Below are 24,318 nucleotides of genomic sequence, written 5' to 3'. Positions count from 1 at the left end.
ATCCCTTTCCCAGTCATGCAGGAACAAATTTTGGCTTTCTGTGCTGGCTCACCTTTTAACTTCTCTTGTTCCCGTGCTGTTTGTCTTCTTCACACTGAATGCTGATGAGATGTTATTGGGTCTGTCTTCGGCAGTCATTTTCTGGGTAATTTCTTTAAGCAGCAAACACTAATTCCTCCCACTCTTTAAAGTGCCATATGGGATCAGATTACCAGATTAAACATGAATCCATTTTTGGATGGTATTTCTGTCCCATGCTAATTCTATTAAAATTATTGGCTATCTGGCCAAAAATACTGCTTTCTAAAGACTGACATGTAGCTATTTTCAGGCCAGAACAAGAAGGGCAAAGGGCCGCTTTCAAATGTTGTTTCTAACATCTTTATCACAAAGTTTGCACTTTATGTGAGCATATTGCCAACTGGATTGCATTTGTTCATGTTAATGGGCGCTGAGACAAATGCAAAAATATGCTTTTAGCAGTTATCCTGCTAAGAAGTGTTTCCAATCCCAGCTGACACAAGCAGTAATTTTGGAAGATCTTGTGGGGGCCTCAGCAAGAAAATGTGGCCCTAGAGATTATTTTCATTGTTCAGACAGTAAAGTTGCATACATTTTAGGAGGAGATGATAGTTCACAGGCTGATATTTGATAGCCTTAATGGAGCTGGGTGTTTATTTGTTAAGGGAACTGGCATGAGGAACATGTTTAAATGAACAACACTCTTCTCCTGGATGAGTATTTCTGATGCATTAATACGTAGTGGGTGGACAGGGTTTAGTAGTCAGGTGGAGCCCAGTAGTAACTGTGTATATTGTGTTATTCGCTCTTGCCAATTTTATCTTTTTTTTGGTGAGGGTGAGTGGCTCAATGGCATAGCTCCTGCTCTGGAAAGGAAGAAGGATGTCCTATATTTAATCTGTGGGTGAAAAGTAGCCACATAGTTTCCATACTCAACCCACTGGTTCTCCTCTCCCCATCCAAAGAGGTGTTATGGTGAAGTGTATGGGAATTCCTTCACACCAGAGGCGTCTGGGAGACGAGGGACTACTCCATCAGCCAAAAATGGTATAAATGAGATTTAAAATCATTAGCATGGCTTCTGCCATTACGCTCTCAGCAGATATTGTAAACTTGCAGGATTTGATTCATCATTTCTATTGGTGCAAAATTGGCCGTGACTGCCAAAAAACAATTGGCTGTTCCTTTGCAGCTGTTTTCTAATTACATTAGAATACTGCGGCATCTAATGCAGCCGCTCAGCCGTGGTGCAATCCGCCTTCTCCCAGAGGGACCTTTCCAGACCAGCAACACTTGCTTTCAGGCAAAATCAATAGCAGGGGTGCCTTATGCACCGGTAGCTGTGGCTCTTCCGTCGTGGCCAATTTGTTTCTTTCCCAGGAAGCCATCCCGCAGGATGGCCAACTGTAGAGAGGCCAAGGCTTAGAAAAATTACACTGAAAAATGTCAAGTCATCTCACATCATGCTGGCATACAGCCCAGAAGCATGTAGAAATGCAACCTCATCAAATGAAAAGGGGCTACCGGAAAAAGAATAGTACAGAAAATGCCTTCGCAGCTCTAACGTGTGACGTGTGTCTGGTTTGTGTGCTGTGTGTGGCTCCTGTTAGCCTGTCTCCAGCAGGATGTGATGGAACTGGAAGGTGAAAGCCTGAGCAGAAGAATTAAGCTTCTCTGCAAGGCAAGGCTGCGCAAAATCTCTTCATTCTGGGGAAGAAGTCATCTCATGAAATGCACGATGCAGTGGACCACAATGATGTTTAAAGGTGTACAAAAGTATCGATGATCCAGAGGGTGCAGAGAGGAGAAGAATGTCCTCCATTACCACAGAACAAGAAGTAAGGACACCCTGAAATTGCCAGGCAGCAGAAAAGCACTTTTTCTTCATAACGCAAAATAAATTGAGGATTTCGTTCCTATAAGATGTTTTCAATACTGCATGTTTAAAGGGGGTTAAGAAATTATTAGACAAATTCAAGACAGAAAGATGCATCAAAGGTTATTAAATGCAGTGTTCTGGATACAACTCTAGTTCAGGGAAAACTCAAAGTCTTTGATTGACAGAAGCTAGAAGATTACATTAGGGAAATACCATCTTACTACTTCCAGCTAAATGAAGATGGATTACTAAACAGATGAATTTTCAGATTTCTTCAGTTCCTCTGGATATCTTACAAGCTTTCTTTCCTGAGAATGGACCGCTGAGAACCAAGCTTGGAAAACTGTATTTGTATACATTTTCCATGTCTCCGAAGGGAAGAGGTTCCCTTGTGGTAAACTACCCTGCACCCACGCCCCGCTTCGGTGTGTGCTGCTGGTTAACCTCAGGAAACACAAACTCATTTTCCCTCTCCCCATGCTTCCAGCTTCCCACAGATGCAGCCTTGGGTTTTCTTTCTACCGTGATTCCTTAGACTCTTTCTGTTAGCCTGAGACTTTTTGGAAGACAACTTGAGGCAGGGATAGGCAGATCCTTAGGCAAGAGCTAAAAATCAGTTGAACAGCTTGAGTAGCAAATAGTAAGGGTGCAGACTCCAAAGTTTCTTTGAAGGAAGACTTATTTTTTGCAGTAACCCAGGTACCTTTGCCTTAGGATGGATGAGAAATGTCCATATGTTGTGGTCTGCCCATTTGACAGAGAAATTTTTCATATTTTTTTTTTTAAGCAGAGAGAATTAACATGTCTTAAACCAGAGAGTTTTTTGTCTGCAGGGAATGTTTGGTTATGTCCTGAGTTTCTATTTAAGTAACAAAGAAGTCATCATGTTTTTATGGTTGAAAAGATAATGAAGAGGCAAATTAAGTGTAAACAGACAAGACTGAGTCAGAAGATGGTCTAAAACAAGAGAGAAGCAGGCTGCCTTCATCCCAGTGATGAATTACCTGACGTCCAGTTAGGATTATATTGTCTCTTTCACTGCTAAGGAGAACTTTCAAGGAGAAAGGTAGATAATATGTATTTAAAAATGTTATATATTAATAAAATAATACACTTGTGTTCAGTGCAAGTGCTTGCTACCATCCTGTTTCTGTTTTCACAGAGCTGGGAAAGAGCAAAGCACAAAGATTCGTATCCTCCGTGACTTTTAATCACTGAAGTCCCCTTGGGATTATGAGCTGGGCACCTCCAAAAGAGCTATTTGTCTAAATCCCTTTGGGGCTCTGACCAAGAGCCCAGCAGGCTGTCCAAACCCCTGGCAGGACTTAATGTCTGGTCTGGATAAGCTTTTATTTTTTTTTTTTGCTTTTTTTTTTTTTTCCCTGACCTTTTTGCAGTTCAAGCCTTTAAAATAAAGGCTGACTAATACATTCATTTTGGTGCTTCACAATAATCATTCCCTAGCATCACGAAAGCTGCTTTAAACACGTATATCTGTTGCATCTCTAGTTATTTATTGAATCATGTGAGATATGAAACGGGGAGCCTAAAGATTGCTTGTACGTGCACATATTTCTCCTTTTTACCTGTCTATAAATAATGTACTTCAGAAAAATCAGATCTCTTCTTATTTGAAGAACATGGTTAAGAAGCTTAATATCATTTTCCCCAAAAATATTTGACAGAGCATGATTTAAAGAACTCTTGACATGCTTAATGATGTGATAGAAACAGTAACCTGTGTTAGTTTTTCTAAAGGCTTTCAATATCCTCTGGGTTATGTTGACAAAGATGATTCATATGTCCTACTAAAAATAATTTGAAATGGAAGGTGGGTGTTTGTTTTTCTTCCTGTCCTACAGAGATTATTGTAGAGGATGGCACAGTACATATAATGTGAGAGAGAGAATTAAATACTAGGGGCAGGTAAAATGTCTTGACTTCATCCGTTATTTCAACTGAAGTGGGTTGCTCAGAATTAAGGAATTTTTCTCGCCTTCGCTTTATTTTTATATATAAATGAATATATATCCTTTTGGAAGGATTTATTTGTAATCTTTTAGTGTCCTGTGCCTAACATAATAGTGCTTCATGGGGATAGGTGTTTCCTTAACAGTTTTAGGAGAGACCTTTCCTGCTTTTTGTCATTTCTGTAGCTCCTTGGCTAAATGTGGCAGTCTTCTAAATTCGAGGCTGCAGGCTGGTGAGCTCACTAGGGTTTATAAGGCTGGAAATCTCATGCAAACCTCAGTTGTGGACCACACAAATATGGCACCTGCAGCTAGTGACACCCCAAAAAGTCCCTCAGAGTGAATACTGAGTATTGCCACAGGGGTGGGATGAAGACTGCAGACACCCTTTCTAGAGAGAGATGCTGCTGTTTGGTATGAAAAGGTTTTAAAAGGGAAAAATGCTGTGCAGAAAGGCTTTGGATAATCCAAAACAATTTACATCTGGGCTTGTCAGTGCTTCATTTCCAACTCTGCAGAGGTTCTGGGCATCCACCTTAAGCTGTTATTGCCATTAATGATGATGATGACCCTATTTCTATCTAGCAATGGAAAGTACTTGGGTGTTTCGCCTTCTCATTGTCTAAAAGCAAAGTGGGACTCTGGACTTTTGCCTGGTGAGGTAGAACATAGTAACAGACACTTAACACATGATGAGACCAGATCCAAAGAGGACACAGGATCCAGTGTGGTATAAATATCTATACTGATAGTTAAAACCAGTATCAGTTAGGCATATGAGCTAATAAAATGAGCTTAGCCCTTCAAAGAAATAAAATAGTAATTTACACATACAGAAAATGGGAAAGATTAGCAAGATCTGCCATTTTTATTCTACTCTTAAGTTTTGGGGTTTTCTTTTCAGACCAATTTTTTTTATCCACAGTACATTTGAATTACATCAAAATTTTCCAACCCAGACATTTTACTTACTTGAAATAAGACCTGAACCTGACTGGTTAATTCATACTACAGTTCTTGTTTATTTTTCTGTGTAAGAGAATTGCAAATGTAAGTAGGGTTATCCTACCTTCTGGAGGAATTACTTGGTGAAAACAGCAGGTGTATACCTAAAACTTTTCTAAATTATTTAAACTATCACATGAGAGAAAAATATAATTCAGATATACTGATGTGTTTAGCTTTGCTTCATTTGGAATTTCATCAGGTTAAGGAAAAAGTTACAAGCATTCTTTGTTCTTTATTATTATTATTTTTGTATTCTTATTTTTAGGGTTTCAAAGATATGTAATGTTTCTTATAAGATAGGAAAAAAAGCTAGTCTCTTGTCCAGGTAACTGCATTAGTTACAACAGAGAAACTAAGACTCACAGGAAGACATTGAAGGGGAGATTCCTAAGAAGGATATATCCAAATGACCGTGACAATTTTAAACATTTTTGTTTTCTTTTGCTTTTGCAGATGAGATAGTGTCATCTTTTTGAGAAAATTGCTACAATAAGAAAAGTGTCTGGGAATACAAGTAGGTAGGATGTGCAGATGCTCTGGAGAGAACCTGTGAGAAAGCACAGTGAGGAAAAGAGGCTGCTTTTAGCTGTAGAGTAAAAAGTATGGGAGTAGCTACAGAGCAGTTACAGGTTCAAGACAGGAACAAGCACTGATTAAACTCATTTTGCTGTATCATGATTCACAGTCATCTTTCTCAGTGGTAAAAGTCTGGGAGGTAGGAGGAGGGAGGTAGTTCCCTGAATCTAGGAAGATTATTCACTGAAAATATCCTGTGTTTTTGAATTCTCACCATTATCCTGCACACATTTCATAATTTACAGACAGCATAAAATGTAGTAACAGCATGACCCCTGGGGTCTACTGAATAGCAAGAAATAAAAGTTGAGATATTAAACCTCATACAGTACTTTAAGGAAACCAAAGTAGAAGATTATAAAATCATAACTTATAAATAGCAGTAGTGATATCCTAAAAATGGAAGCAAGTTACAAAAAAAATATAAGGGTCTTTGTCATTTTTATATCTTAGATTCAAAATGTAGATGTTGAGTCTAAGAAGCAGTTATTTACAGAATTTATGGTTTAAGTTTTAAGTGAACGATGTGTGTTTTGTCCCCTCCCTATATTCTTTTGCATTAAAAGAAAGTCTATAGTTTTCACTGACTCCCAGAACTCTTATAGAGATACCTTCCTGACCTCTTATGTTTTGTTTGGGTGGTATTACCTGTTAAGCTATTTTTTAATAACTGTGAATAAGCTGTTCCAGCACTGTTTCAGTACATCTTTAGACTCCTGTTCATGACTAAGGATAGCTAAAAATGAAAAACAATGTCAGACATCATCACTTAAAGAGGCTCCTGGTTTTGGGGTACATCTGTCTTTGCATTCTCAAATGGCATGCCATCAAGGGCACTTACTTTTGGAATGTGCTTAGCCCCAATATATGAAAATCAGTCCCTTTTGTAGTATCATTTCTTTTTCTTTTTTTGTCTTTGAGCATACAGAAGTAATTATTCTTCAGAATAATTTTGAAGACTAGCCTAAAAGATTGTACTTTGAATGTTTTAGCAATTAAAACCCAAGAATATGTTCGCTTTTGTTTGCTATAGCAAGTTTTCAGCTAGCCAGTGAAACTGTATGAATACTGAGTGCTTCCATTTATGCTCATGACTGCTAAAGTATATATGGCTCTACAGAACAATGTTTGGTATCAATATTGTATGCCTTTTCACTTTCTGTTAAGGAGTGGATAATTTAGGTCTAACTTGAAAGAGCACTTGGCTCCAATGATTCTAATAATTGAAATGTATGAGAATTCTGTTTAAATACAAATCTAATCAGGATATCGCTGGTTGCCCAAGTGGAATTCAGAGCGCTCTAATACTTTGATCTATGAAGGTCTTTTCTAACAGGAAAGGGAATTAGTCTTGGTTGCTAAACAAACCAAGTTTGCTTTCTTTTATTTTCCTTTGCCTCTGACGTTTCTTTCCTTTTGAAAGTCTCTCCAATTTTATTCATTTTGTTTTTCTCTCTTTGTGTTTGCTTCAAACACCATCTCTTCTGTTTCTTTCGTATGATTCCTCAGATTCCTTCATTCCATGGCAGTGACCTGCCACTGCTATCTCACTCTTGTTTTGGAGGAAAAAAAAAAAACACTCAGACGAAACATTCTTTTAGAATAATATAAAGCAGTTGCTTTAGTACAGCTTAAAAAATGAACCAGTTCAATCTATGCAAGAAGTGAGGTCTCAATAGCTCTGGGTCTGGCCACTTGGTAGATCTCTGAGAAATTCCTTTTTGAGGGAGAGTGCCAGGATGCCACAACCACACCTAGCCATAGACGACGACCTCTACAAATTCACGACACCCGGAATGAAATCAGCTCAGATTTCTTTCCAGTCTGTTCTTTTGTTTGCATTGCTTCCATGTAATTAATGTGTCCCCTGCATTGTATTTTAGAAATCTTTGCTCATTATTGTGTTTCTTTTGTCACGGGGTCCATCACACCACATTTCACTAAAATATCTTACATTTGTTAATGACATCTCTTATTTGATCACTTTAGTGACAAAAGAAAAAAAAAAAAAAAAGCAAAAGCTTTGCATTTGTGCCATCAATTCCCATTTATAGGAAAAGAAGGATGACTCAATGGCAGTGATATTCTCCATTTTTCAGAAAAACATTAGATTAGTCCTTTGCTATACTGCAGCTTTTCAATGTAACTTGCTCTCTTTGACCCAAATTTACAAAGCCTCAATTTTGCCAAAGTCCTTGTCTGCTACCTACTCCTGACTGACAACTTCTTATCAGCCTAGACCTCCTGATGGATATTCAATAAAAGGGGAACACCAATGAGAGAGAATATTTCAATTCAAATATTACAACTGAGAGTGGATATTTGCTTGCCTTCTCTGTTGGGATGCATATTTATGGACAACCCACTCAAATAATACAGGGGCTTAAGTGGAATTCAAGTTGTTCAATTCCCATTTATAGTTGTATGCTTTTTTTTTTTTTCATCTTCCTTCCTTCACTTCCACCTGGTGTACTGATATAGTTTGTGAAGTTTTCTAGTGAACCCAATATGGGAATTCAGCCTTATGTAGAAACAGCCATTCTATTTGAAAATCTTGAGATTTGAATATTTTAACAATTAAAGGGCTTGAGATCTTCTGTGTAGCTACACCACCTTAGTCTGGTGGCTCCAGAATACATTCTTGCCATATAGAACCATTGTAGGTTAGAATATGAGGGAATTATAACTCTTTAGTATGCAGTTTGAAATTTCCAATTCTGTGCATTACTTTTTTTTTGTCACTTTACACCAACACTTCCCAGTTCCTCAGCTAGCTAAGACAGATTAATATCAAGCAGGTGTGCCAACAGAGACAAGCAAGATCTTAAGCCAGGGGGTTTCTTCTCCTTTTCCTTGTTACCACTTGTGCCTCATAGTTATACGATCTTACTGTCATTGCCAGAAGACTTCTAGTTCAGGTTCCCTGAGCTGTTGTGGACAGGGAGTTTTTCTGTAAGGTTTATGGCATAGTTTGACTAGCGGCGTTTTAATGTCTGTGTCAACAGGGCCTTAATCACACTGAAATCTCTGGGTCTCTTAGATTTACCAGGAGTTCTCCAAGGAAATCAGAATTGCAAAGGCTGAAGAAAGCCCCAGAGGCCTTCCAACTTAATTAGGAGAGAACTCCTTCCCTGTAAATGAAGTGGTTCTTTAAAATGACTTGGATTCTCCATTGGCATCTCCTGACAGTGCTATGATGAAGTACAAAATATTATTAGAATGATGTTTCCCTCTTGTGACACTCTCTTTCTCATATATCTTATGGAAATAGCCATGTTTTGTGAGTACCCATAACATTATTTCTCTTGTGATAAAAAACAGGTAAGACAGGTTTAGAAACACTGTGAAATAACATCTCTGAAGCATTGCAGTCTGGTCTTTTCTATTTTTAAATACAATATTGTGAATGTGAAAATGATCATTGAAAGAACAGTTCTTGAATGAATGGATGAGATAAAATGATTTATAATAGACTTAATCCTATAAAGTGACATTGTCTTGCTATATTGCACATTTAAATTGACACTGCTGTAAAAAGCAAATGGTACATTCTAATATTTATTGTTTTATTAAACACCTTTATCTGCAAAGATGAAATGATTTTTCCACTCTGGTCCAGTATTCCCAGGTGCACACAAAATTCTTAAAAAGCTGTTTCCCTCAGGTTAACTGAACAACAACTAACCAAATGTTAGTTAATGACAGACAAAGCTGGAGACAAGAACCAGACAAGCAGTTCACATTCTTCAAAATTTGCTCAAAAGCCTTTCATTTATGGCTGATTTATCTATCATTCTTCCTTCTGTGTCATTTAACAAGCAAAATACCGCCTAACCTCCTATTTATATATCATAAATTACACATAGTGGCACTAAAACACAGTTTTTCTGCTTAATTCAAAATTGGCTAGAGTCTGCTTATGGCTCACCAGAGTAAATATGAAATAGTTCTATGAGGGTTGCCTGAAATACTTAGGATTTACAGAGATGTTGGGGCCCTTGTTTGTAATATGTGACTATCTGTTTGGTTAAACATTAACAAGTAAAAGGTTTTATACATTGATCAAGTCATTTCAGGGTAGTTAGGTAAATATTTTAAACAGAGGTTCTGCTCTGAGGAAGAAAATAGACAATGAAAATATATTTGAAGGAACTCATAACACAGCCTATGGATGTGCAGAAAGATGGATATGGGGCCTGGTTCTTTTTATTTTCCTGGTTACTCATGATTTTTGTGCTGGTATGAATGAGAAGAATCAGTCCTGAAGATTTTTTCTAGACTTTTCTTCATCTATTTCAACAATAGGAGAAAAGCTCAGGGAAACAGAGAATGTTCAAGTTACTGCTGTTAGGTGATAGTGACGGAGGGCACCGCTCATTTCACAGGGTAGATTGTTACCCAGTTTTACAACCAGCTCCTTTTGCAGTAAAACCCTTTCTGAATATACTAGGTTTTCTTCACTGGGCTGTCACAGATACTTTCATGTTCTGCGTAATTCAGTGATGACCAGTTGCAAAAATCAAGGAGGTCTCCGTCCCAAATTTGGCCCATGGTGACGTCACCGTGGATGCTCTGCAGTCAAGCTAGTGATCCCCTAATGAGTCGTCCTAGTGATTCTTCCAGCTATTGATTCACTTATTGAATCAAAGCTGCTTAGAAACTAACATTAAACAGGGTTTTAAGTGCAAAATATAAAGTAATCTTATGGTCTCCTTTTGGAGTAACACCAAATCGTACATCAGACTTGTCTGTTCTCTCAGTGCAGTTGTGCGGAGAGGGAGAAATTACTTGCTTATTTCAGGGCAGGGGTGGTTTAATAAAAAGAGAAGAATGAAACAGGGTGAGTTTAGCCATTATTGCTTTGATTGCTGCTGGCTCATTAGCATTGGCCACGCTCCTTCAGATTAGCAGTAATTAAACTGTGAAATCAGACCGATTGCCTTAAGCTGAGACACCATACCAGGCTGTCAAGAGAAATCACAGGGGATAAATCAAGGGCCCTGTGCATCTCGGATCACCCTTGGCATGGGTGAGAGTGTGAGAAGCGGAATAATGAGGACATTCAGTTTTTTGTATCTGCTGGACTCTCGGCAGACAAGCTTTGGAAGCGTTGTCATGACGATGACAACAGCAAGGATAAACTCTTACTCCCACTAGCTGTGGTTAATGAAGATGATAATGAAAAATTATGCCAACATTACTGCAATTTTTTTATTCCAACTGGCACTTGTAACCTTACGCCTAATGACACAACACAATAGTGACAGTAATTGTGCATTGATAAATGGGGTAAAGATGCTGAAAAAATGTCTGACTCAAAGATATACAAGTTTAGTTAGCTGAGTAATTTCTTCCAATAAGCATTTGCTTTGTTCTTTGAACTCTCACTAGGTGGTTTTGGACTGTGCATGCCAAAAAACATCTCTAATCACTTTTCATTGTTTACTAAAGAATAGGGCCAGCAATTAAAGCAAAGAGTGCCTGTGTTTTATTTCTTCTAAGCAGAACAAACGCGATCAAGATAAATAACTGTAATAAAACAACAATACTTTTTACAAATTCTGAATGGGTTTTACAAATTTGGTGTTTGTTTAACTGCTGGTTTCTAGGACATCCAGTTTGTCCCACTCAAGATGTAAATCTTCGGTGGATAAATCTCCAATTATATTATGTAATGGCTGTCTCCCCTCCCCAATGCCCCTGCCTAAATGCCACCATTTATTCAGATTGCATTAGCACTTACGTAAGTGTCTTTTACTACCACAGCTCCTAAAGCATTGTGCACGGGAAAGGACCTTTACTCCTATTTACTGATGGATAAACTGAGGGTGTGGTTTAACAATATAATTAAACTGGTGTGAAAACTCTCTTCTGTCCTACTCCAGACACGTGCTACCACTTCCTTCCTTGCACTAAGCCGGTGGTCACCCATGGTGAGCCAGCTTGGATTGCTAAATGGGTGAAAATTTGTTAATTTCATATTTTTATAGTCTTTTACCAGCTCAGCTCCCTGATCCAGTGCTGGGTCAGAAGTAACAGAAGCACGTAGGTAGAAACGGCAGTGAAAGTTAGTCTGACCAAAAACTCAAGCCCCACCTTGAGGCATGAAGGGTGTGCTTGACTTTGGGAAGGGATCTGCACTTGAAACTCAAACTGCCTTCCAGTTAAGCACTACAGGACCGTAATCCCGAAGAGGCTTATGGAGGCTGTTCAAAAAGTGCTCACAGCAAGAACAGTGGCGGCCACCAGTGCTTTTGCAAACACATCTCTCAGTGATTCCCAAGGAGTCACGCGGCATGTCAGGAATCCCTCCTGCTCCCCAGGGCCACCCGATTCCCACTGCTGAAAGGTTGTTGTTGTTTCAACAAGCAAGCATGATACGGACAATACAGAACAGCAAACTCTTTAATTTATGTAGTGGATTCCAACTCTGCTGAAATCCAGCATCCATGCTCCCACTTAAGAAGCCACAGCACTTGGCTTTAAAGAATAGCCTGATTGAATGTGTGAGTATGCTGCAGCACAATAACCTCTCTGGGATTAGACAAATAAATGCAAATGAATCATTTAATGCAAACAAATCACTTAAAGGAGTAAGTGTTGTTTTATTTACTCCAAAACTAACTAAAATAATAGCTCTTTTGATAGCCTTCGTAAAGTGTTTGGATTTTTTTCTGTGTAATGTTGTACTGTTGCTTACCAATGGCCTCATTCCATCAAAGCTTTAGAAACCTAGCTTGTTGGATGTGGTGTTTTTTTTGTTCAGCCAGTGTTTGTTTTGTTTTGTTTGTTTTTAAGAAAAAAGATTAATCACAGAGCATTTGGAGGTGTATCAGATATATGAGGGTTTCTCCTTGTCTAAGTGGTATTTGTCTCTTCAGTTCTTGAAAGGCAGTATTAAGACAGCACGGTAGTGTTTGTGATTCATGGTTGCAATTCCCTTTTTATTGCTGAACACCAGCAGTGAATAGGAGCTGCAGAAGGACACATTTCCAATTACTCTATCTCGGAGTTCTCCATCGCTTCTTAACAGAGATTTCTCTATCTCTGAAAGTGAGTGCAATGCAAAAGTTTATTTAAAATATATTTTCTTAGATATATAACAGAAGTTTATATATATATAAACAGAAGTTGCAATTCAGCCCGAGAAAGATTTACTTACTCTTTTGGCTCTGTTCCGTTTTAGAGTTGGCTCAGTCTCTTCAACCTTGTTGTCACTCTTCTAACTAAATGAATAAAGACAATTTAGCCATTAGAGGAAGGTATTACATGAAGAATGTTGTTTACAAACAGCTGAGAAGACTCCTGAATCCTGAGTGGCGGTCTCTTTGCAGAACGTGACACAAATGGCTTATGGTGAGATCGTAATTCCCTTGCCTTGTAATATGACGGACAGGGGATTTCCAAGTGGGAAACTAAGAGAATGATTTATGCTTCTTGAGGAGGAACGACATCCATATTTCTTGACTACATTCTTCAGACCTTGATGAGTTTGGGCCCTTATTCTATAGTAGAATGGACCAAAGCCTGGTTCCTATCTATGTAGGTGCAGAGATTGATAAGCTCAAATGCAGTTTCTGGTCCATTTGCAGTAGCTTGGCTGGTCCTTCGAGCAACAGTGGGGATGGGGAGGCTGAACAAAAACCTCAATTACATAATCCTTGAGCTTCTTTAACCTTTATCAGCACTAATATTAAAAGAGAATTTAAAAAAAATATAGAAAGGAAAAACATCAAAATATGCTATCTAAACATTAACACAGAGCACAGCTCCCAAACTGACAGAGAAAATCAGTGCTGGGAAGAAGTCTGGAATAAAGGATCAAAAGCAGACACACTCTCTGAAGAAAGGAGGATAACAGTACAGAGCACCATGCACTGAGTGATTTTGATTTAAAGAAAGCCTTTTAAAAGAAAACTCCGTTTACTTTGGAGACTGACAAAAGTTTATACATTCATGAATGAGTTCTTTATGTATTTAAGAGGGATGACAACAGACAAAGGGAATATTTGATGAATGTTCAGGCAAGATTCTGAAAGTCAGAGATCATTGAGAGAGGACAGAAGGTTTTGGCTTTTTCTTACAAATAGCTGAATCTGTTTGGCACTTTGTATTTCCATTCTGTGTGCTGGAATTTTGATAGAACCAGAAAATACATTTGGAAGCTGACTGGGACTTAAAAAATATGAAAGGTTTAGGAAAGTTATGGATCCCATACTTACAAAGCTTCCTTTTCATCATGCTCTGTAATGGAGGACCCTGGATAAAATTAGCAGCTGGCAGAGACAGGACAGCTGTAGAGAGTAGGGCTATAACTTGAATTCGTTGGGAGAACAAGTGGGACAGAAAACAGAGGTAGTTCTGAGACATTTCTGTTTTACCAGCTTCTGTTTTTAAGGCTTTTACTGAAGGTATTTCTTTTAACTCTGCCCTGTAGAAGGGTGAACAAAAAGGACTGGACTCTTGTACTTCAAGGGCATCACTTTGCAGAATGATATCCCAGCGGTTTGAAGGGTCTGTGCAATACAAGCCCACATTTTGGTTTGCTCTTCTGTCCAGGGATGGTAACGTTGGCAGAAGGCTGGAAAAAATAACTGAGAGCAGTAATACCTAAACCACTTCAGCAAAATTTGCTGGAGTTCATCTGTTACAGCACATCTCTTCTGATAAATCAGCATATCTTGACGTTTCAGAGAAAGTTCTTAATTATTTGTGATGCAGTTTAGCTTGCAGAAGAATAGGAGACCATACGTTCAAATACTGCAGATAGTTTTTTAATATGAAGACTAATATTCTAAGGTGGTCAGGTGCCTTCTTGGTGGGCAAAGTTATTATTTCTCATTTCAGAACTTTGGTTGTGACTTCAAATATATAGAAGGCAGAACTGCTGATGAATGAATTATGCTAATGAAACATCATGCCACTGATAGGATCGGGTTACCAAACTTTAGCTGAAATTTTTCAAGATCACTAAAGTAGCTTGAGAACTGACGGCTGTAGCTGGACAGTAGGCAAAAGGGCTTTTGGTGTTCTGCTGCAGGAAAAAAAATAATAATAATAATTAAAATAAAATAAAATAAACATGATACAAATCAGTAATTACTCTTAACCACAATGCACCAGTTCAGAATTGCTAACATGGAAACAGATCATGTTGCTGGCTGAGCTGATGCCAGCAGACCTTATGCCAGATTAAGTAACATTTGCCTGTGCCCATTTACTTCATCTCCTGCAGTTTCCATACAGGCCTTTTCTTTTCCACTCTCACAACTTAATCACTAGAGTCCCTGCACAAAGATTTTCATGTCCCTCTTTCAATGCATGTTCAATGTGTGGCATTCCATGTGGTGCTGTAGCATCCCCTGGTTAGCTTTTTCGCCAAAGTGTTTTCTCTACCTTGTGAAACAAAATACCAATCTTCCTTTGGCTTTCTCTGTGTTGGGCTGTCAAGAGTAGTTGCAAATCAATGCATGGGATACCTCTGAAACAAGGAAGATATGATTATCAAGGCATTTTACTTCTTGTGCTTCTACTTTGAGTGGTGTGGACTCGCAGCTGGTAATAGGGTAGGTTGTCCCAGTGTCCCATCATGAGCCAGGACAGTGAAGGGTAGGCAAAAGTCATGGAGCAGGAATTGCCTTGAGAGGCTTCATACAAGCTGCACGTGGAGGAGGTGCCACATCAGTAGCCAAACTGGAAATCTGAAGTACACCAACATCCTCTACCTTAGGCCTCAGTAGGGAGCACAATGTAGCCCTAATACCTTCTCTGCATGTCTGTGGTATGTCAAGGGGGAGAGGTGGCAGCAGAGGAGGCTGTGTGTCCTGTGGGTGCTCTTCTATGGCTTGTAAAAAACACAGCTTTTCATTATCAGTCAGAGATCGCAGCGGTGAGGAACCACTGTAACCTCCCCAACTATCTAGAGTGACCTTTGCTTTGGCAGACGAAGCCCTGTGCTCCCGCTGCTGCAAACGAGGCAGTTCAGGGCTGTTCTCATGGTGCTTCGATGCCGTTGCCAACGTGGCAGCACCTCGTTTCAGACACAGCAGGCAGAAATTGCTGGGATCTACTCAAAACTGCTCACGGCTGGCACCAGGTGATCCGCAGGGAAGGCGAGTGGTGGCCAAGCTGGCAAGCAGGCACAGATGTCAGCACCATGCCCGAGGCTCATGGCACTGTGTAAAACTTTCAAGCAGATCTACACATTTGGCAGTGGCCATTCAGAGTGTGATTGTGCTAGCAGAGCCACGAGCTGTCTCTGGCCTCATCCTGCATCAGGCTGCTTGCCTGCTGTCAGCTCTGTCTTTGGACTTAGGGGACCAAACAAAACAGTACCTTTCAGTGAGACTTAATCCTTGCTTACATTTCAAAATTCTTCATCTTAAAGTAAAAAAGGCAGCTCTTTAGGGCTTGGATGCATCTGTTTTAGTAGGAAAGTTTGGACAGCAATTGCTTACACCTTCCCTTGTGATCCAGGCTGTTTACCCTCCATTTCTTTCATTTCTATCACTCACTCCATTTTATACCTAGTATTTGAAAAATGATTTTCTGATTGTATAGTCATTCTTAATTTAAGATATATTTCATTTTGAAGTGATTTTATTGATTTAACTTTCCCTCACTCGTGGTTTCTCCATCGCATGTCTTACATGATCCTTATGGACTTACATGTCAAAACTTCTGTAACAGTGGATATGCCCAAACGAACCTTGCAAGTCCTTGTCACCACATAGAAATTGCTCAATTGTGTTACACATCTGAACAGTAACCTTGAAGATGTACAGCAAATCACAATTAAAATTATAGGCTATCATTTTTATATTCATTGACCCCAATAATAATATATTTACAGAACTGATTTCCGTTTTTCTCCTATCTCAAATCTCTCCCTTTTTCTATCAGAAGCAGTTGTTCAGAGCCATTACAATGACGTGTTGTTATTTCATATTCTGGAACCCCCCATAGATTTTCAGTTGTTATAAATGCTGAAGGATTGGAGTAATGAATCAATTTAAGTCAGCAATAGCTTAGCTGTTAACTTCATGCATATCAGGACTTTGCCTATCTGTTCCAATTCATTTGGGCCTGGATCTTCTGTATTATTTATGCTGTTATATATTTAGGAATACCACAAAAGAAGATAATTTGTACATAAAGGCAAGTAATAACTGGTCCTTATGTCATTTGAACATGTATCAGATGTTCCATTCAAGTTTGCCTCAAGTATCTGAATTCCCAGAGAAAAAAAAAAAAAAAAAAAAAAAACATTTCAAGGTTTCTCTAAAGTGACTCATGTCGATATCAGCAGCTCACCTACTGCGGAGCACCAAAAAGGAGGTATATCAATATTGGTACCAACACAAAAAGCTTGTGATGCCCTCTCTGTTTTTTTTACCACTATCGAAACTGCCCTGTCCTTCTGGTAGAACTGAACTATTTTGGCAGAGGTTTCCAGCCAGTCCCTTGTACTACAGCATGCAGACCTTTGCCCACAGGTAACCAACAACTTCTTTAAAAAGGTGTCTGGATCTGCCCTATGGGCAATTTTATGCAAGAATTAAGCAGAAGTACAAATGTATGTAAGGTTAGGTCCTTCAGAACAGTTTTACTCAGTTTTAGCTGTTCTGATTGTTGTAATGCCTTCCAAGAGGAGTTGGAGTTTCTTTTGGCAAGGATTTCATTGATTTCTGAGGTGGCCAGCATGTTGCATATAGAAGCCACTTTCTAGTACTAATAGTAACTAACTATCAGGTGTAAGTGGATAAATGTATATATATATATAAAATTGTATCATTGCTTAGTTGATGTTATTGGCAGAAAAAGATCAAAACTACACATTGCATTGTAGCTTTCTGCCTCTGAATTAGTCACTTCTGGCTTCCTTTACAGTCAGTGGAGGAAAATAGGCATTTTTCAGATGTGATTCTTCTGGTCTATTTTAGATATCTAGTTTAGGACAAGATGAACTGCAGCCTAGAAGTGTCTATTTCTCATAGCTGATTATAAAAGGAGTCTAGACATCTCCCAGAAAAGTAGTCAGCCAGATTGCAGATGTTTTTATTTGGCATTGTGTGTCTTCATGTGGTATGGGTAACTAAAAAGGCTTCTGAGCTCTATTTTGTTAGAATTATTCCAGCACAGTAAATTTAAGCCTCACAACTGAAAATGAGAGATCTTTTTATAGGTTATTATTTTGTAGATAGCAATTAACCACTCAGAAGAGCTGCTAGTTTTGCCACGCACACACTCAGCCACTTCATGCTTTAATGTTAAATTATATTTGACATTTAATTTAAGCTCATATTGCCTTCATTCAAAAATAAACCCTACTGCATTAGTAGTGAGAAGGTGGAAGCATAATTTTTCTCCCCAAATTCACACTCAGTGAAATTTAAACTGATTCTTCATGCTTAGTTTTTCAAGTATATTATGTGCATTCTTCTGAATATAAGTCTGTGCAATTACTTCTCAGATGTGGGGGAAAGAAATCAATGCATCTATCTTAGTAAGAAATTACAACATAAAAATGTATTTTTAATAGGCACTTTGAAGGCTGCACATACTGTGAGGTGTGTTGCCTCCTTGAACCGATTGTAATCAGAAGCGACATAGACCACTATTTATTGGGTATTTTGCAGTTTATTATTGCTGATTTTGCAGTTGCACCCGTGTGATCCCTTTAGCTCCTACAAACTAAGCAGGATAAAGACATAGCTGATGGACACGTGTAATAGCAAGGCACAGGAGGAGGTTCTGCTTGGTATCCTGTCCGTGATACTTACCCTACCTGAGTGAGAACAGAGATCCATCCCACCAAGTCCCTACTGCAACGCTAGACCTGGAAGGTCTATTATTTCAATTATTTCTATTATTTCAAAATAAAAGTAGTTTATTGAGACAGATTAGAAATAGGCCATGTACATTCTCCTCATTGTTTGGCTCTTCAGCCCATCTTGACTGCTTCTGGCTCTCCATGCACATCACAACCAAGACCTGCTGGGAAACAGAAGTATTTGGCAGTGGATGAACTATTTACAAGGTTTGTAGTCATGGGAAGTGGGTGGTGACTTTCTAAGGAGCTGGCCATCCCTACATATGGCTATCCTCAAACCTTTTCAATGATCAAGAGTCTCAGGGTCTTCTAGATACAAACAATCACCCCCCTCCCCCCCAGAACACAAAGTTACAACCCCCCAATGTCAAATAAGCCAGTGTAACTACAGCTCCTCTGTACATTCGTCTTTGCTGTTAAATTGAGCGATTTATCCACCTTGCAAAAGACATTAGCATTAAGGGACATAGTCTTTCTCAGATGTAATTCATTATTAATCTTAATGGGATTATGCTTCAAAGACCACTAAATGCACATCTTCAAAGTACTTAAATTACTCCCTATTATTACTTCTGACAATAAAATAAATAAAGCTTAGTTAAATTCTACATGCTAAACCCAAATTAGTTTTTTCTTTTCACAGTGCCAACCAAAGCAAAACAGACCATTCAAAATTAAAAATTAAAAAAAAAAAAAAATCCAAAACCTCCACTCAAAACCTGAAGGTTTTTAATGAATTGTGATTAACAAATAATCATAAAACCAGGTTGCTGATATTTGAAAATGCATTTTTTCATTGTAAATGTATGCAGCATCAAAAGTATGACTACAGTGAGAGAAGAATAAATATTTAACATCAAACAAATTTCTTTATTAATATAATTACATAGTGCAAAATGCATTTCCTAATATTGCTTAAAAATATTTTTTTAAAATTCATATTGCGAAGCTAACATTATCAACAACAGAATCTAGATAATAGGTAAATAGCTCTTTAGGTGACATTTGCTTTTAAAACAGCAGCGAAAGCCAAAATTTCCACTTGTCTCTGTTTTCTAATGCAAATTCTTCGTAAGCTTCACACAGAATAAACACATCTAAGCTGTGCCCTGGCTGTAAGGAGTTGTGTGACAGGGATATATTTTCCGATGTTTGTGTTAATTGCATTGGATCTGGGCTCTTCCTAGGGGTCCACTAGGTCGCTGCACAGAGTTCTGAGAAGGGAGAAATGAGAATATCTTGGACAAATGGTGTAGAACAAAGCTGCAAATAGACTTGCCAGCTGTTGGGGCTATCCCCAGGCAGCCCCGGGCTGGGGCACATGTCAGTCCGTGCGGTGGTGCAGCCCAACTGCCGTGTGCCTCTCCAGCAGCCAGTGCTCTCCACCTGTAGGTCTTGGTCTGCTGTCATGCTCCCTTCTTTGATCTTTGTTACTCTTCTAGCAAGGCTCCAAAATGTGTTATTTAATTCTGCATCCCCCTGTTAGGGAGGCTTCAAGATACACCATATAACAGGAGGGTTGCTTGTGTTGGGGATTCTGTCATCCAAGCTTATTGCCCAGCTCAGGGATTGTACTTTCAGGTCTCCTTTGCTTATGGAGGCCATAAAACCAGCTTCCTCCCTATGCCTGGGGCACTGCTTGCTCTGTATTTCCTCTAACCCATGTAAAAGACTGGCTAAGGTGAGGGAATTGTTGCAATCTGGCTGTCCCCTTTTCTTCCCCTTTCAGTACCCTTGCTGAGCTTTGCAGGTCCTCTGTTGCCTTCCCTCTCACAGACTGCTTGGGCATAAGTCCCTCTGCCGACCACCATCATCTTTTTCTGACTAGGAGGCAGGTCACTTGGAAAGTCACTGCCTTAAACTTTATGGGGAGATGTTCGTTTAGGGATACTGTTGTTTTGGAAGATGTCCGTTGGTACCATCAGTCAGTTCTTTGGCATTCAGGCAATTGCAGAGGTACCTGAGGCAGTGACTGTACTAAGCGGATGGTAGGAGCCACACCTTCAATTTTCTGGGTTCCCCCCGGTAAACACAATTGATTATAAATATTGGTGATAATTTTCCCCTGGTTACCTGAGAACAGAAGAGCATCTTGGGCTGTCTAAGTCTGTGTCCAACTGCAGGCAACCTCAGGATAGAGTAGGGACAGTGTGTAGTGATGCTTCGTTGATATATTTCTCAGCTGTAGGTGATTTGCAGTCAAGGGACTTCCTGAACCACAGATGGTATCTTTGTGTTTAATAGCCTTTGATACATTTTTCTTTCTTCAACTTGCCTCGAACTTTCCCCTTGAAATGGTGGAGGAGAGCAGATGTGCCGTTCCCTAAATTTATCATGTTACATTCAACAGAAAATATTACACTGAGCAGAGTGTAGAGTCTCCCAATCCCCACAAGTTGTTTTTATTATATATTTATGGTAGTCAGGGCTCTCAAACTTGGTAGAAGCATGTGTAGCAAGAAGTACTCTTTGATTCAGTTTGTCACAACTACAAGTGACAAACTACTATTTGTGTTTCTACCTGTTGGTTGACCTCAGTTGAATCAGAGTGAAAGAAGAAGTCGGGATAAATCTTGACAAACAAAACCAAGAATTTGAGAGGTCATGAAAGAGTCAAACCACGGGGAAAGGAAGGAGCCTTTTTTGAAGTGAGGATTTCAGATACCAGCAAGCTAGGATGAGGCCTCTCTACAAAATTTGGTAGAAAGCAACTGGCTGCTTGGAAAGAGCTGTTGGCCGCAGCTGGGCAATAGCTTGTTGCACGCCATCCATAGTAGGGGGGCTGGAATTAAATGATCTTTCAGGTCCCTTCCAACCCAACCATCCTATGATTCTATGATCGGAGTGCAGTGTTATCTTTAGGGCTCTGGCTTCACCAGGCCTGGGCAATAGAGATTCCAGCATTTGTAACTGTGGCAGTCAAGTTAGGCAGCAAGCCTCGTTTTAGACATTAAAATAGGTGTAATTCTCAAAGTGCTCATTACCTCAAGCCTCAAATTAGAATGACTTGTAAGTGTCAGCAGGATATTCAGAATAAATCAGGATATTCAGAAATGTTTGTGTATTTTGTTGCTGAGCTAAAACTGTTCAGAATTAATATTTTATGTATGGTACATGAGACTTGTTTGTGTTTACATAGATTTTATCTGAACCAAGTGACTTACGATGTTTAGTAAATGTATTAAACTATCCAATGCATCTTTTAATAGTTGCTGTGTCAAGGTTCAACAGAAGTATTTTTAAATTTTGTGAATGCCTGGGGAGACTTACGAACACGGTTTCAGTGTAACAGTGAAACAGAGTTTGTCAAACTGTACCCAATATAGGGTACATGATTTTGAAAAGAAACACTTTGCAATTCTACTTCATTAACTTAAAAAAAAATCTATTTTTATTGTACATTTATTTTTTTATTTTGCAATATTTAATCATTTTGGTCTGCTGTACAAGCTTTGGCTTTATGACATGAAAAGAGGCTCCTGGGAAAGAAGCGAGTCCCATACAGACATCAAAACTGGATTATTTAGTGCCAAAATATCTAAGAATTTTCATTTTACAGCACAGAGAAAGTATAACTTAGGTGTCAAAATCACAGAGAAAAAAATTGCTCTTATAAAGCTTCAGTGAAATGCTTGCATTTATTTTAGGCAAATGGAAACATACACAATGACTGCATAGAGTAGAACAGCTCTTTGACACAGGATTGTTAACAAGTTTGAAAAAAAACTGCATCATTAGGAAGAGAAGAACGAGGAAAGCAAGATCTAGCTTTCTTACTTCTTGATATTTAAGACTTGTATAAATGTCAGAGGCCAGATAACTGACTTTTATTCGTAATGGCCTTAACTGTATTACAATGCATATACGTAGTTATTACTTACAGCGATATATCAGCAAGCTGCCACACCAGGACAGACCTGGTTATATAATATCATGGGGTAATATGCAGACTCGGGAGTTCTCTCCTGACAGGACCTTTGTGTCCTTCTCTTATAAAACATTTAGATATATATAGTCTACTGCTGTAACAAGGAAGCATAAAACATCTAATCCAGCAAGGCATTTATCATCTTCAGTGTCCATGCAATCACTATTTAACAAACAGAAATTAGAAAAGAGACTTAAAGAGACTTTCTTTTAACATTTTTTTTTCTTTTCTGATACATGTCTCATCTAGAGTAAGTAAAGGTGAGCCAACAATGCAAGAATTTTATACAGCTTAGTTAAAATCATGCCATATTGTTGTCTACACTATAGATTTTCCAGTACTGTGAGGGACAGGGCAATTAAGATTGCTCACCTCTCTGTCAAAAGACTACTCCACTCCATTGTTAAAGACAGCATACTCCAGTAAAGCCCGCCATACTCCGAGTTGTTTTTTTTCTGTATCAATTCCTTCCACATTAATATTTTCAGTGTTCACTTGAATATTTCTGATGAGACAATGCACATATATTTCTTAGTGCTTCAAGACCTATGGTTCTGGTGCCATTATTAGTATTTTAGCACTGCATCACTTCTTTGATTTGTTACTTCTAAGATCTTCCACTGCATAATGCCAGGGAGCCTTACCCACTGGAGCTTGCGGCCTTTTCTTAGAAATGTTTTCTCAAGCACAGATTCTCTTTGTATATTAGTATTTCATGCTTTGGGGGTATAGGAGATGAATACTTCCATTTTAAAAAATCCTTGGTCTACGTCAGCATGCTTTCATACCAAATCAGTGTAGAAACCTATATGATCAGACACATACAGTTTCTACAGAATGGAAAGGAAATTCCACAGGTGCATGGGAAGAGCAGGACTTCCAGTGCATTGTACCAGTGGGTAAATTCATGAGAGGCTGATGTAGTCTTTGTGCTTAGAGTTTAATACCAGAGCCCATGCAATGGGAAATGTTGAGAGAAGAGAATAGAGGATGTGATAGGAAGAGAATTCCTCTATTTCTATTTGCCTTGATACCTTTGGAATTGAGGTTAGATCTGGCAGACCCAGCTGATGGATGATTGTGCCTGAAGAAAAAAAAAAAAAAAAAAAAAAAGAGAGAGAGAAGCAAACCATTTTATTACAAAGAAATACTTCCTCTCTGGTCTTAAGCTGCACTCAGTGCAACTGTCAGTCCTGGGAAAAAAAAATCAGCTCCTGATCTAGAGCAATCTAGACTTCTCATTTCTAATTATGTATGTTCTAAGTACGCTGTATCTATACAGTTTAAAGCTAAGATGTATTTTAAATCTAAAAATAAAGATGAGGTCTTGAGTAGTCTCAGAAAAGAACAAGTTATTTCCAGGGCTCATTCAACTTTTATGATCACTTCCATGTAATAAATGAAAGTTCTCCTAAAAATACTGATGTACCATTACCTAATTAAACTATTCCATGCAGTACTACCTCAGAAGCCTGGATGCTTCTAGATTCAATCTCTAGTAAAATGTCCTTCCTACAGATAGGGCAGGAAGTTAGGAAAACACTTGATTTTAATAAGAACTGCACCTGAAATTATGCTGTTTCTCATGCTAATGCAGATCAGTCAGTATGGATGAAAATGTAAAAGGTCAACTCGAAAAAAGAGGGAATTCATCTTCTTGCCAAAGGCCTTCATTTGCATCCCATTGAACCTATTTTGAAGATTTTTTTGTGGATCTAATGAACTCGTGTATGGACCTGTGTACAAGTTTGAATTTTAGCAATGTACCCAAAGGTGTCAGTGAAGGAACTGTGGAATAACGAGAACATCTTTCCTGGGGACAGAATTCAACTTTTCTGGAGGACTAGGCAGAGGAGAGAGACTGTGTCTAATTGTGTGGCATAAATCCCTATGCCCCGCTGCATTTTGGGTCAGGTTCCTCTGTGATCCTTTCGGCTGTTTGCAGAAAGGCCAAGTATGGGCCCAAATTCTCCCAGGACAGAAAATGAGCTACAACTTGATGAAAGGGTTTTCATCAAGTGAAAACCCTTGACTGGTTTCTGCTAAACTTTGCCCTCATAATCACAACCTGCAAGAACACTACTACAGTTATTTTAATTTATAT

At 38.8% G+C, this 24,318-nt stretch overlaps 1 protein-coding gene across 4 annotated transcripts in view; it reads left to right on the top strand.

The window, feature by feature from the left end:
- Positions 1 to 24,318, top strand: part of PTPRN2 (protein tyrosine phosphatase receptor type N2) — a 645,529-nt gene that overhangs the window by 483,452 nt on the left and 137,759 nt on the right. The gene's annotated exons all lie outside the window — the stretch shown is intronic.

Source organism: Anser brachyrhynchus, assembly GCF_964034855.1.
Source record: "Anser brachyrhynchus genome assembly, chromosome: 2".
In the NCBI taxonomy this organism is placed as follows: Eukaryota; Metazoa; Chordata; class Aves; order Anseriformes; family Anatidae; genus Anser; species Anser brachyrhynchus.
The sequence above is the reverse complement of the archived record's forward strand: the minus strand, read 5'-3'. Positions and strand labels throughout refer to the sequence as shown.